This window comes from Ursus arctos, unplaced genomic scaffold (assembly GCF_023065955.2).
Source record: "Ursus arctos isolate Adak ecotype North America unplaced genomic scaffold, UrsArc2.0 scaffold_28, whole genome shotgun sequence".
Classification (NCBI taxonomy): Eukaryota; Metazoa; Chordata; class Mammalia; order Carnivora; family Ursidae; genus Ursus; species Ursus arctos.
In genome coordinates, this window is record NW_026622963.1 from 32,720,939 (window position 1) to 32,734,484 (window position 13,546).

Below are 13,546 nucleotides of genomic sequence, written 5' to 3' on the forward strand. Positions count from 1 at the left end.
GGGGAGGGGGATAGTTTTGTCCTTTTCACTTACAAGCCACCGCTTTATCCATGAGGGTGCTTCCAATTTACAGATAAATCAGTTTTTGAGAAACGGGATCACTCTCTTTTCCATTTATGGAGAAGCAGTTCCCTCATTTCTGATGAAAGAATCTTCCTTGATGGCTGGTTCCTCGTCTCTCAGGAGACACGTGCGCATGGGGGAAGCCCAGGAGAGGAGCTTCCTCCCTGTAAAGTGAGCTAGTGGCTGAGACGCACGTGCCTTACGGTACACAGTGTTGTGTGGACCTCTCCTGTGGCGTGGGGTGGTGGTAGCCCAAGGTGGAGTTTGAGATGATGCGTGGCTGATACGGGTAAGCTTTAGACAAAAACCAGAGGAGGCGGCTGGGTGACGCGGTAGCGTTGGGACTTGCCTTTGGGCCTTAAAGAAGGCTGAGAAAGCTTGCTTCCCAAGGAGGAGGCAAGACTGGGAGAGGCCTGAACAATAGTGAGATGTTTGTGTTGGATGCAGGAGGAGACAGAACATGGGAGGGTGTGAACCCACTTCTGTCTGTTTACTTCGAAAAGTGATCTATTTAGCAGAGACCTCAAAGTATATCAACTCTTCCTGTCTTAGAACTTTTGAATTTTTATTTTTCTAGCTATTTCAGTGTCATCGGTAAAGGATCTGATAAAGCCAAGCTCAGGACAGCCTGGGGGACCAATTCCATGCTCTTCATGTATCTAAAGTCCCTAGCTATTGCTTTAAAACTAACATTTTTATAATCTTGAAATATTTAATAAGGCAGCTTTCCTCTAAAAAGCTCAAGACATTTTACAAACTTTATCTTGAGTATATCTGTGGATATTTCATAATCATAAAGCTTTTTTTAACCTACTTAATTTCATTAATTACTTTCCCTTAATAACCTGTAGTGTTTAACCTCCCCTCTCCCATTTTATAGAAGAAAAACCAAACTTTCATAAAACTTAGATCATTCACTCAGGGTCACCCAAGGTCATTTGGCAGAATCTGAACTCAAACCCAGGTTGTCCGATTCTAAAATCTGTTGTTTGATTATAGCTCATGAGCTCCTAGGGTAAGCTTCAAAATGCCCAGAGAGGGCAAGTGATCTGCCCGGAGTTGCACAGCACAGCATGTTTAGAGGAGAGAATAACTCCAGATGCCACTGGAAGCCACTGGTCTGGAGACACAAATGGAATCCCTTCCCTCTTCTCGCAGCCAGAATCCAGCACCTCTGGGTCCTTCTACTTGGGTTGTGACCTAGAAGCTGGGGACGAGGCTCCGTTGAGTGGCAGAAGCTAGGTAGGGCCTCCATGGAGGGGCTGGCTTGTTTAGTACCAGGTGGTGACTCTCTCACAATATCCTTTCTTTCATTTTTAGCCCGAGGGCCTGAGTGTGAGTCAGTCCTTCATATTAGCATTTAACCAGTGGAGTTTGTCTTCTAAGCCTTGGGCATTTGTCACAATGAAATCCATGTGACCTTTAGGCCTGCTGCTTTAAGCTGCCATGAGATCCTGTTTCTACTCACAGCATCTGAGGTATTTATAAAACAGAAATAAGTTAAGCATGCTTTAAGATGCATGCACATTGTATACCCTTGCCTCCAGAACCTTTTTGGCCTTGGAAGGGCAAAGATCCCAGAACCTTTCCTGCTTTCTAGGCCTGTGTTAAAGGGTCTGGTGGCTGAGCCCCGAGAGGAGCTCTCACTCCCACAACTAACCGAATTCATCATCAAAACAGAGCCAGGAGGAGCTGGAGGGCTGGTGAGGTAGCCCAGTGGGCAAAGTCTCTCTCCCTTGGGGCCCTAGGGGCAAGGGGCTTGACCTGCTGGTCAGGTCTTCTCACACGTCTACTTCTTGACACTTGCATGGTGAAGGGCTAATGCCAGAGGTACCGTGGGCTGCATGTGTGATGCTTTCATTGTGGGGTGTGCAGTCTGGATGTCTTAGCCAGGTAGTTGTGCTCTGCTCTGGCCCTAGGGGCCTTGGGAATCCAGAATGTTCAGAAATGGGGATTCCCAGTTACTTTTATTTTCTGTCTGAGGGTAGCTTGTAAGTCTCCTGTTTTAGCTCTGGGTGAAACTTCCCTCTTCAGTCAAGGCCAGTGCCAGGCACAAGTTAGGTCTTGCCCTCCCGCCATTTTCTCCAGTTTCCTTCTTCTGGTAGTTTGTTTGCAGACACAGAAGACTGGGCAGGAGCCGTACTGTTCCCAGGAAATTTCTTTTGTGTAATAAATCCAGAGAGGCTCTTCAATTGTACCCTTCTCTTAAAAACTCCAGGAAACTGGGCGCTTATGTTTCTTGGGTTCTGGCAAACTGAGATTTGCTTTTGATGTTACAGAATTTACTTACAGCGTAAGTTTTTGTTTTGTTTTGTTTTGTTTTTTAACTCATGACCCTGAGATCAAAACCTGAGCCGAGATCAAGAGTCAGACGCTTAACCGACCGAGCCACCCAGGCGCCCTAGAGTATAGGTGTTTTAACACGATGCATACAGCTATCGGATATCTTCATTAAAGTGTCTGTCCTTTTAGGAAATTCTAGGCTCTCCATAGAGGAAACACCTGGATTATGATTTTTTGTTTGTTCTCAGGTAAGGATTGAACGGTTTCCCTGTGGGAGAGAAAACAGTTTTGCTGGCGATTTTCCCAAGTGCTTTACCCCTTCGTCCCCAGTGGGAAGGAGGGCACTGTTTCAGCAGGGTTGCTCACTAAGGGGAGAGGCCAGCCTCCTGTCTGTATTTGAGTAAGGACCTGTAAAAGTGCTCAGTTAAATGTGCGTGCTTAACTGTGACTCAATCTCCAGCTATTTTTAGGTTAGTGATTTTCTTTCGGGAAAACTCGTGGGTTAGTAGCCATTCCTGACATTTAAATGTGAGGTTCGCATTTGCTCGCATAGGGTAACTTTCCTCTTACCAGGAACTTGTAGGACATTTTCCAAAATTTCAGCAGGTTGCGTGTGCGACCCTATGACTTTGTGGAAGAATATGGTTAAATTGAACAGTTAACACATGAGTGAGTTCACACAAAGAGGCAGTCTCAAGGCCTGAATTGTGGCCGTGACTGAGAACAATGTTAACATAAATGTATTGAGTTATCTGTAAATTCCTCCCCTTCTCTTTTTTCAAATTGTGTGTGACTTCAGATAGGCCCTTCATTTCGTAACACCTGGTTTGTGAGAGCTGTTCACTAGATCACCAAGGGGCTTTCTCCTTCCTTGCGGCCTTGTGTCCCTCCCTTCAGCCACTTCCCAGCGCCATCACACAGCGTGCCAAATGGCCACCCTGTCTGATTTGTGAAGGACATCGAGTCGAGGTCTGCAGTGCTCACTATTCAGAAATAAGTAAACTTCTCGTGCCATCTGTTGGAAACAGGATTGGCCCCATCATTGCCGGGGCTCTCCATCACTTCGGGCTTGAGGTGGTTACCCTGAGGTCTCCTCCAACAGAACCTTCCTTGGGAGAATAGGCACATGCCGAGAGGTGGTTCTGTGAGGTGCTGGCAGAGGGGCTCACCCAAGGCATTGAAACCTCACTGTGAGCGAGAACGGGGCCTGAGTCAGCCCAGGCTGTCTGAAGGGCACAGTTCTGGGTAGACCCGGATGTCCCTTGGTGCCTTCTGGCCATGCCTCTGACTCGTCCCAGCCCCGTGGCAGTGAGTGGATGGCTGGGTTTTTCTCTGCTCTGGGCTTGTTTCTCTCCTGCTGTGGAGTTGCTTTTCATTTTATTTTATTTTATTTTATTTTATTTTATTTTATTTTATTTTATTTTATTTTATTTTATTTTTTTTTTCTTCTCTAACTGCTCTGACTTCTTCAGTTAAATGGCACATAAAGTGGGGGAGAAACTGGCCCTCTTCTTCCCTGCTTTCTCCATCTAGGGTCAACTACATTTTTCTAAGCTGCCACCACCAAGGCCAACGGATTGGGGTGACGTGAGGTTTTCGTCACCAGTGTGCTGTGGCCTTCTGCTGTCCTCCTGACACTACTCACGGGGCTGTTTTGAGGAGCAGAGCCTGTCAGAGGTTTCCAGGGCTGGCCTAGGTTCTTATTTCAGGGCATTGAAGAGGTGTGTCAGCAGAGCCAAGCCAGGCAAGAGTAGGTTTACCTGCAGGAAGGGGTGGGGGTGAGGAGACAGCCCCTTTTGTGGGAAAGGAGGGACCCCCACACACACCAGCCCGAGAGCGAGGGCTCCGGGCTGTGCACTGCCGGAACCCCTTTTAGCACAGAAACAAGAACGCATCTTGGAACTGTTAACAAAACTTGGTGAAGAACATTTACTATCCAGTGATTCACTAAGTTTAACATGGTTCCGGGTTAGAAGAATCAAGAAGAGTGTGTCCTGGGGGTAATTTCAGACTTGTTGGAGGAGGCCCACCCAGTCAGCCAGCCAGTTACTTTGTTGTCATCGAAGTAACCCCTCACTGTACCTCTGTGTCAGGTGGGGAAGAATATCGTTTGGGGTAACCTCTGCCAGATCGGGGAGTTTACTAAGGAAAACTGGAGGAGAGCTTAGTAGTGCTGATGGCACAGCAAATATTTGGGGGCACTTACCGTCTGCCAGGAGTGTTATAAAATACCATCTCTGTGTCAACGCGGTCAGCCTGCAGCAAGGACAAGCTCCGCAACTGGTGGGGCCAGGATCTGACACTGGGCCATCTCACTGCGGGGCCCGGTGCTAAACGAAATCCCCACGCACACCAGAGTCCAATGGGAATAGAGGAATTCTTGAGGAGTTTGCTTCGGTTTGGTTTTCCTTAAGAGGTTTTTGCCGTGGGACCCACAGAAGTACTGAAGCTTATTCGTCAGGTCCTCTTGGGTTCCAGGGGTGGGAGACACCCCCTCCCCAGATGCCTGTCTCAGGGCTTCCAGAAGTCACTGGTACTAGGAGAGGAAAGGGAGGTCTGACAGCTGAATCACAGAGGCAAAGAAGCCAAGCCAATAAATATTTGTGCACAGAATCCATTTGTATTGTGTCAATAAAGTAGCCTGTGAGTGTTCTCGTCAGTTAGCTGCTTGGGGTCCGAATTGGCTGGAGCTTGTCTGGGTAACAAGGAACCTTTCAAGAGGACGTGGCAGAGGGTCTCTTCGGCCTGGAAAGACAGAGGGGGGGAGCTACGGAGTCCTGAGAGGTAATTTGGGCATATTCTCTCACAGTTCTGAGCAAGGCTGAAATCAAGGTGTCGTCAAGGTGGGTTCCTTCCCGAGGGCTCGGAGGGACAGTCTGTTCCATGCCTTGTTCCTCATTTCTCTGGGTCGGTGGCAATGCATGGCATTCCTTGTCTGGGCGATGCTCCGCCCCAGTCTCTACTTCCACCTTTAAAAGTTCTTCCCTGCATGTCTGTGACTCTGTTTAAACTTCCCGGTCCTTACAAGGACACCAGTCAGGGAGTTAGGGCCAACTCTAATCAGTGTGACCCCATCGTAACTTAATTACATGTGCCAAGGACTGATTTCCAAAGGAGGTCACATTCACAGGTCCCAGGAGGATGTAAATTTTGGGGGGGACACCGTGCATCCCATTACACCATGTAATGAATTTTCTGTGTTTGAGGTCTCTGCTCGGTTTTTTCTTTCTTTCCTTACTGTAAGTTTTGTATCGTCAGTGAACATTAATATTCTGAGGCTGAAATCATCGCTCACCCATGCAGGTGGAAGGAATTTGACAGAATCATTGGCATAAATGGCACAGCTGAAAATGTATAACTGTTTAACTTACTTGAAGGAAGAACCAAGGCCATGAGGGTTGTCGTTCTTGGGAGGTTGGTTGTTAATGGGCCACAAAGTAAGCTGGCAGGCGGGGGGCTGTCTCTTGTTACGGAGCACACAGAGTTTTTCCTGTGCTCTCTAGCCAAGGACTGCAATTCTATCCCTAGAATCTCAGAAATTTTGAGCTGTAGGAGACCTTTGGCATCATCTACTTCTAACCTAATCCTCTCATTTTACTGGTGAGGGCTTTAGGGCCCAGAGAGGTTAAGTGACTTATTCAAGGTCACTGGCTAGGAAGGAGCAGGGCAGGCCAGGTCTCAGAACCCGAAGGCTGGAGCTTCTCCCAGCCCAGGGGCCCCATCTCTCCCTGCATCTGTGTCTCCATCTCAAAATAATACCCTTAGCCATGGGAGAGCAGTGGGACGCCTGGGCCCTCGCATTGGTGGAAAGACTAGTCCAGCACGTCCTAGAGACTAAGGCACTGCTGAAGGTTCCTTTATGGGTGGGCATTTGCGGCACCTTGCACCTTGGGTTTCCTTGTTAATGCGAGACTACACGTGGAATTTTAACTATCAATCACAGCATGTTATGAGTACATCCACTTATAAAATGACCGGTGGGAGAAGGAGAGGTGTGCGGCTCTCTGGTATGCGGTGAGCCCAGCCCTTCCTTTCGAGGACGTGGAGGTGGGGGGGGGGGTTGGGGCAATGCTTCCTTTCCGTCTTGCGCACACCCAGCCCCCCTGCTATTCTGTGTGCCTTCTCTTCCCCACCTGGGCTGCCTGATATTCATATTAACCGGATTTTGCCAGCCCAGAAAAGGGAGAGGGGGCACACAAAATAGTACAATGGCAGCTTACTTTGTTACGTCTGGAACAAGTTCAGAATATTAATATTTTGTGGCAGGTCGAACTTGGAAAGAGAGAACACCATAAAATCAAATGCAGCAAGATAAATTAAAATGAATGTCAAGGGTTTTGTTCTGAAATTGCCAGTTAATTAATGCCTGGTTTTATACACACACACATATATGTATTTAATATATGTATTAAATATGTATTTATAATTCATATAAACTGTACATACACACGTACACACTCTTTCTCACACTTACATGTTTCTTCTAAATCCTATACTCAAGTCCCAGTTGTAGACCTAGCTGCTCCATAAGTCTTTCCCAGCTTAATTTTTTCCTAGACAAATTTATTCTTGTCCCCAAGTTTGTAAAGTAGAAATAGCCTTAAGATAAACTTCTTTTCGAACCCTCATGCAGTGTTGGCAGGAATGCAAACTGGTGCAGCCACTGTGGAAAACAGTATGGAGCTTCCACAAAAAGTTAAAAATAGAACTACCCTATGATCCACTAATCGCCCTACTATTTAACCCCAAAATACAAAAACACTAATTCAAAGGGATACACGCACCCCTTTGTTTATTGCAACATTATCTGTAATAGCCAAGATATGGAAGCAGCCCAAGTGTCCATCAGTAGTTGAATGGATAAAGAACATGTGGTATAGATGTATATACAATGAAATATTACTCAGCCATTGAAAAGAATGAACTCTGGCCATTTGCAACGACATGAATGGAGCTAGAGAGTATTATGCTAAGTGAAAGGTCAGTCAGAGAAACACAAATACCATATGACTTCACTCGTGTGGAATTTAAGAAACAAAACAAATGAACAAAGAAAAAAAAGAAAGAGACAAACCAAGAAACAGACTCTTAATTGTAGAGAACACAGTGACGGTGACCAGCAGGGAGGTGGGCGGTTGGCTGGGTGAAATAGGGGATAGGGACCAAGGAGGGCACTTGTGATGAGCACTGGGTGTTGTAGGGAAGTGTTGAGTCACTATATTGTACACCTGAAACTAATATCACACTGTATGTGAACTATACTGAAATTAAAATAAAAATTTTTAACTTCTTTTCTCCCCAGTTAAAATGAGAAATCTACTTCATTGTGGTCCAACTCAGTATGTAGCCTAGTGCTGGGCACATAGTAGGTGGCTGGGTTCTTGAGCTACTGAAGGTGACGGGAGGTGGCCCTGGGACATGTGGTAGAACTGCTCTGCTTCTTGGGACTTGAGGTTCAAGCCTCGGATCAAGGGTGCGTATTTGGACAGTAATAATTACAAATCTGTCATAGGATTGCCTTCGCTGAACTGAATTCAATTTAAAACCCTTGGCGTTTTTTGAGGGTTGAGGAAATTAATTCTCTACTGCATTTGCTATTAAAAAACGTTGTAGGAGGACATTGCCTATCACATCACTCAAGGTCCCCTTATATAAAGTCCCGCAGCCGTGTTTGGTTTTTTTTTTTTTTTTTTTTTTTTTTTTAGTGATTCTGTGCCAGAAAAGCCCTGCTTCCCCTTCGTATCTTCATGCTTTCTGGGATAAGAGCACAATACACGTTACCTTTCTTTCCACTTTGGAGAGCCAGGGGTTTGACTGGGTTTCCCTCTTTGCTTTTGTAGTCAGAAAGCTCAGGTCCGTTCTAGGCTTACTCACATCCATAATTGTTGTGTGTGTTGACAGAGGTATTTTTCTTGTCTAGATGTTCATAATTCCTTCTTAGATTTTGTTAGTTGCTATTTTAAGGCTTTTTTTTTTTTTTTAAAGATTTTATTTATTTATTCGACAGAGATAGAGACAGCCAGCGAGAGAGGGAACACAAGCGGGGGGAGTGGGGGAGGAAGAAGCAGGCTCATAGCGGAAGAGCCTGATGTGGGGCTCGATCCCATAACGCCGGGATCACGCCCTGAGCCGAAGGCAGACGCCTAACCGCTGTGCCACCCAGGCGCCCCCAAAGCTTTTTTTCTAAGAACGGTATTATCAGTATGAATTTTGGGAAAGAAAGAAAAAAGAAAAATTACCTGTCCTCTAATGGCCCAGTGATTGTAGCATCCAGAAAGATTTGAGTATATAATATTTCCATCTGTATCGTTAGAAATTACAGACTAGGGGCGCCTGGGTGGCTCAGTCAGTTAAGCGTCCATCTCGTGGTTTCAGCTCAGGTTGTGGTCTCGGGGTCAAGCCCCACATCAGGCTCTGCACTCAGTGCAGAGTCTGCTTGTCCCCCTTCCTCTGCTTCTCTCCCCACTCACACGCTCGCTCTCTCTCAAATAAATAAATGAATAAATAAATAAATAAATAAATAATAGCTTTTTAAAAAAATTGCAGACTAGAAGAGTCTAGAGGTAACAGTGGCTTACACATGCAAAGGATTATTTTCTCCCATAAAAGACACCCAGAGGTAGGCAGGCAGTCTGGGTCTGACATGGTGGTCCCATGAAATCATCAGGGACCCCAGACTTCTGTCTTTCTACTATGCAGTCCTCTTAATGTGACTCCTAGAGCAAACTCAAGGTCACTTCATGGCCCAAGATCGCTGCTGGGGTTGCAGCGACATCATCTGCATTCCAGGGATACATGAAGGGAAAAGAGTGGAGGAAGAGTTAACCTCCTGCCTTTTAAGGAGGCTTCAGAGAAATCAGACCAGCACCTTCAGAATTGGTTAGAATTTGGTCACATGGACTCATCTACCTGCAAGGGCAGCTGGGAGCTATAGTTTTTTCCAGTGAGGCAGGCCCATTTTACAGGTCTCTGTTACTAGGAAGAAGGAGAGACTTTTGGGAAGCAGTCAGCCATCTGCCACGTTTCTGGGTTGTTCTACATGCATATCCATTCAGCGTTTTGTTGAAACCGTCTCAAATGGTTTGTGGAAAAACTCAAGGTGTAGATAAACATCAGCGTGAATAACAACAAAACGTATCCCATTTTATGTACCACTCTGTCTTTCCATAATTTTTTCTGTGAATTTAGCATTTATAAATATGCTGATTAGTATATGTTTTGAATATTCGGTCAGTACAGGCTTATTCAGGGCCAGAGGGATCTTAACACAGGCTTCTCCAAGGGTCGCATATTCGATGGCCGCAGGAACCACTCCAGCACCATGAATGATTGGAGGGGGGCTTTTGCTGTTGCGGACCACGATAGGGAGTGGTGGGAACTGTGGCAGTGCAAAGGTCGCAGGCCCAGTCTGGAGGGGGCAGCCGCCTCTCAGCTCCATCCATTGTTGCCAAGTGAGAACGCAAGTTCCGTGTTGCCAAATCTTCCGATTTTTTTTTTCAAGAGAAACCAGAAATTCAGATTTTTATCTGAAGTCCCGTGGTGTTTATAACTTGGCAGCTAATGAACTTAATTTTTTTAAATGCTAGTCAAGCACAATGCTATCCCATGGGCTGCTGATTTAGGGTCTTTGGGCTGTTCAATCCTTGTTTTCCAGTTGGCAGCCGAGCCCCGGAAAGGTCAAGTGCCTTGTGATGTGGCTGGAGACTTTGCTCTTTGGTCCCCACCTCAACAAAGCCTGGTCTTCTGTGGCTAATTTGGCTCTGCATATGAAGAAATAATAAAAGTTTGGGGTTGAACAAGAGTACTCTGAGGGTTATTTGTGTCTCCCCTTCGAGTGGCTTTCCTTTCCTTTCGAGTCGTTTTGATGTGGCGGAAGCAGAGAATGCCGGGCCCGGATCCCAGCTCTGCTCTCACCACTGTGTGACTTTGGGCGAGGCGCTCGTGTCTCCTCTGTGTCTTCTGTCCCATCGGTTTTCTTTCTTGCCTGCTTCTCTCTCTCTCTCTTTACTTTTCCTCCTTAACAAATAGCACAGCATGGTGGTGAAGAGGAGGGCTTCTGAAGCCAGATATGAATCCTGGTTTCTCGACCTACTAGCTGGGTGGCCTTGGGCAAGTCCCTCGGATTTCCTATGCCTCAGTTTCCTCGTCTGTGAAATGGGGATAATGCTAGTGCTGGCTCCACAGGGTGCAGTAAGGATGGCATGGGCAAAATAGCACAGACAGGGCTTGGTGCATACAGGTAGTGCTGTATAAACACCAGCTGTCCCCTCCACCCCCACCCCTTTCTGTTTTCTGCTTTGGAAGCCATGCATTTGCAGCACAGTGGGCCCGGCTCTGGGTCCCCACTCACAGAGAGCACTTTTAGCTCCTGGCACCCCCTCCACAGCCAGCCCCCGGCCCCCAGCCCCAATCCGGACCTGGCAGGCACTGTGGCTTCCCACTCCAGGCTTTCAGCGCTGTTCTGCTCCCAGGGCCGGGCTTCCGAGCCCGTCCGTGCTCACATCCTTCTCTCTCCAGCTCACATTTCATCTGTCACTGCTCTGTGTTTGGGAGACTAGGTGTGCGTCCCCCACTGCTGTCTTGACCTCAGGCCTTGCTAATAAGTTATTTCCTCCATCGCCCAGATGATACCGCTCAGGCGTTTCTGGAGATGACGTTATAAGATAAAGTGTGAAAACCCTATGGGTTTGCGTTAGCCAGAGTTCTGAACGCCGCAGATAACTCATCCTGGAAAGCGGAGAGCCTGTCAGTGTATGGCTCCACAAGACGTCCCCTGGCAGCTTTGCTCAGATGGCCAAGTGGCCAAGAGTGTGGCCTTATGTGTTAATGAAAGAAATGGTCTTTCTCCCCAAAGACTGGAAATGAAGAGCCATTTAGACTGTGCTTTTATTTTAATTAAATTGCTTCTTTCTCATCCTTTAGAATGTGACCATCTGATCTTTTCAGCTTTTAGGTTAACTTGAATAAGAGACCTGACCTGAGCGGCCCGGCTGTGCAACTCTTCAAGGACAGCTCGTATTTGCAGCAGAGGAACAAGGGACATAGGTATGTATGGGCCACACTTTTATTTCTGTTTCTCCTCCTCACTTCCCCTTATGTTAGGAAGTAGTGAGAGGAAGTGGAGAGGGAGGGAGGGACTTCTTTTTTTAATTCCATAAAATTTCAATTCTTGACCAACAAGGAAATTGGGAAAGCCACCTGCTGCGTTTCTCGGTTCTCTTTCCAACAAAGGGGACGGAAAGAGCAGGTTACCAGAGTCATGTCAGAGAGATTTGGAAATCCTGCTGGATCTTGTTTGGGGCCCTTCACTCACTAGACTTAAAAATCCATACTAACGAACAGCAGCATCTTGGATATTTATCTCTGTCGGTTTGACTGGCTTAGGTGGCAGGGCTCCCGTAAGGTGGGAGACCAGAGCTGTAGGGGAAACCCATGGAATACTTCGGGTGCCGTGTACATTTTTAGGCCACACGCCCCTTGGGAGAACCTGATTAAATCTGCAGATTGTCGATCACAGGGTCATGAGATAGAGTCCCATGTCGGGCTCTGTGCTTAGTGAGGAGTCTGCTTGAGATTCTCTCTCTTCCTCTGCCCCTCCCCAGAGCACATGTGCTCGCTTGCGCGCTCGCTCTCTCTCCCTCTCAAATAAATCTTTAAATCTGCAGATATTTGCCACAGAAAACCACATACACACAAGCCTTCACATATAATTTCGGGGGGTTCCTGGACCCTAGAACTCCATAGGGAACCCACAGACCCCAAGTGAAGAATCCTGTTTTGGGGGTTTATAAGTAGCCAGGCTTTAGGGGACGTGGCCCCAGGAGTGCGGTGACACGTCTCCAGAAGTTAGGTGTTAAGGCAATTGTCAGATCATAAAGGTTCAAAGGTTGATATAGTTGAAAGTATATTTTGATTCAAAATCGAGTTGGGTACATTTTTAAAATTATTTTCTTGCCCCGATGGTGGAAGGCTAGCTGAGCCCTGATTTTTGATTGCCTTTCCTCACTCAGTTGGAACATCTGCCAGAGGTCATCGGCAGCGTGTTCGGTCCCGTGTTTGCCAACGTCACCTTGACCTTAGGAAAGGGTTTCTCGGACCCCACTGGCCTCGCTGAAGGTCTCTAGAGAGTTCATTTGGTCATGCCCCACACACGTTTTTGGGAGATTGTTTTGTCTTGCCCGTTCTGGCTGCACTGTGGGCCACCAGAGTTCTCATGCTGACTGTTTTTAGCAGAGGCTACTTGACACCGTTCCAGGGAAGCTGTTGCCATAGCTACCTTGGCTGTGAGTTACCATTTTCTTCTTTGCGTTAAGCTCGTGGTTTCGCTGATTTTTAAGGTAACAGCTAATGTTCTGTTTTGCTGCTAAGCAGCAAGGAAAAGACTGGATTTTTGTTGCTATTGCTTTTGTTGTTGTTGATGTTTGGTTTTGTGTGTTTGGAAGGGGTGTGTGTAGGGCTGTGTGTGTGTGTGTGTGTGTGTGTGTGTGTTGTATATAAGGTAAAGCTACCTCACAAGATCAAATAGCAGGAGAGCTTGGGGAAAAGCCAGGCCTGCATACATGTGTTCTGCACTCCCAATTTTTAATTTTGGTCTGGATTTTGGACTAATGGTTATTGTCAGGTACCTTCAGTGAGGAAAGCAATTGGCCAAGTTCCATTTCACACCGCCTGAAACCCAGGCTCAAGGATCGCTGTCCCTTGGGCTGAGTTGGAACTTGACTCCAGCACCGGGGCTGCCCTCTCCCCCGCTACCAGGAGCAGATGGCAGAGTCAGGCCCAGCTTGCTTTGTCTCCTCCTGCTCTGACAGTGGGGGGTGGGGGGGGTTGCGGTGGGCAGTGTGGTCACACCTGCGGGCAGTAGCGGTCCCGCGCACGTCTCTGTCCCGGGCTGTAAACATGATGCTTCACACACACCTGGTGCAGAGCCACTTCCGGCTGCCAGCCCACGGAAGCCAGTGGGCCACCTCTAGTCCAGCTTGAGCCTCTTTGGCTGGACTTCTTTCTCCTGCTGCCGAAGGATGCTATGCTCAGCATTTTCTAATTTGCTTATCTTAGAAGTGCTCATTCGGTTTAAAACAAAACAAAACCTTACCCAGTTTACCAGTGCACGAGACTGTTCGTGGTTTGGGTTGTTGCCAGTCCACTGAGGGGGCTTGAATCACCCTGTGGGTGGCCCTATGGACATACACCAATTGCGACA

The 13,546-nt window shown here is 47.2% G+C and overlaps 1 protein-coding gene across 4 annotated transcripts in view; it reads left to right on the forward strand.

The window, feature by feature from the left end:
- Positions 1–13,546, forward strand: part of ABHD2 (abhydrolase domain containing 2, acylglycerol lipase) — a 104,288-nt gene that overhangs the window by 13,242 nt on the left and 77,500 nt on the right. For 3 of the 4 annotated variants that reach the window (XM_026510449.4, XM_026510450.4, XM_048220752.2), the window contains exon 2: positions 11,293–11,391. The gene's annotated coding sequence lies outside the window, so the exon portion shown is untranslated. The remainder of the gene's footprint in view (positions 1–11,292; positions 11,392–13,546) is intronic. The other variant, XM_057303628.1, reaches the window with a different exon arrangement.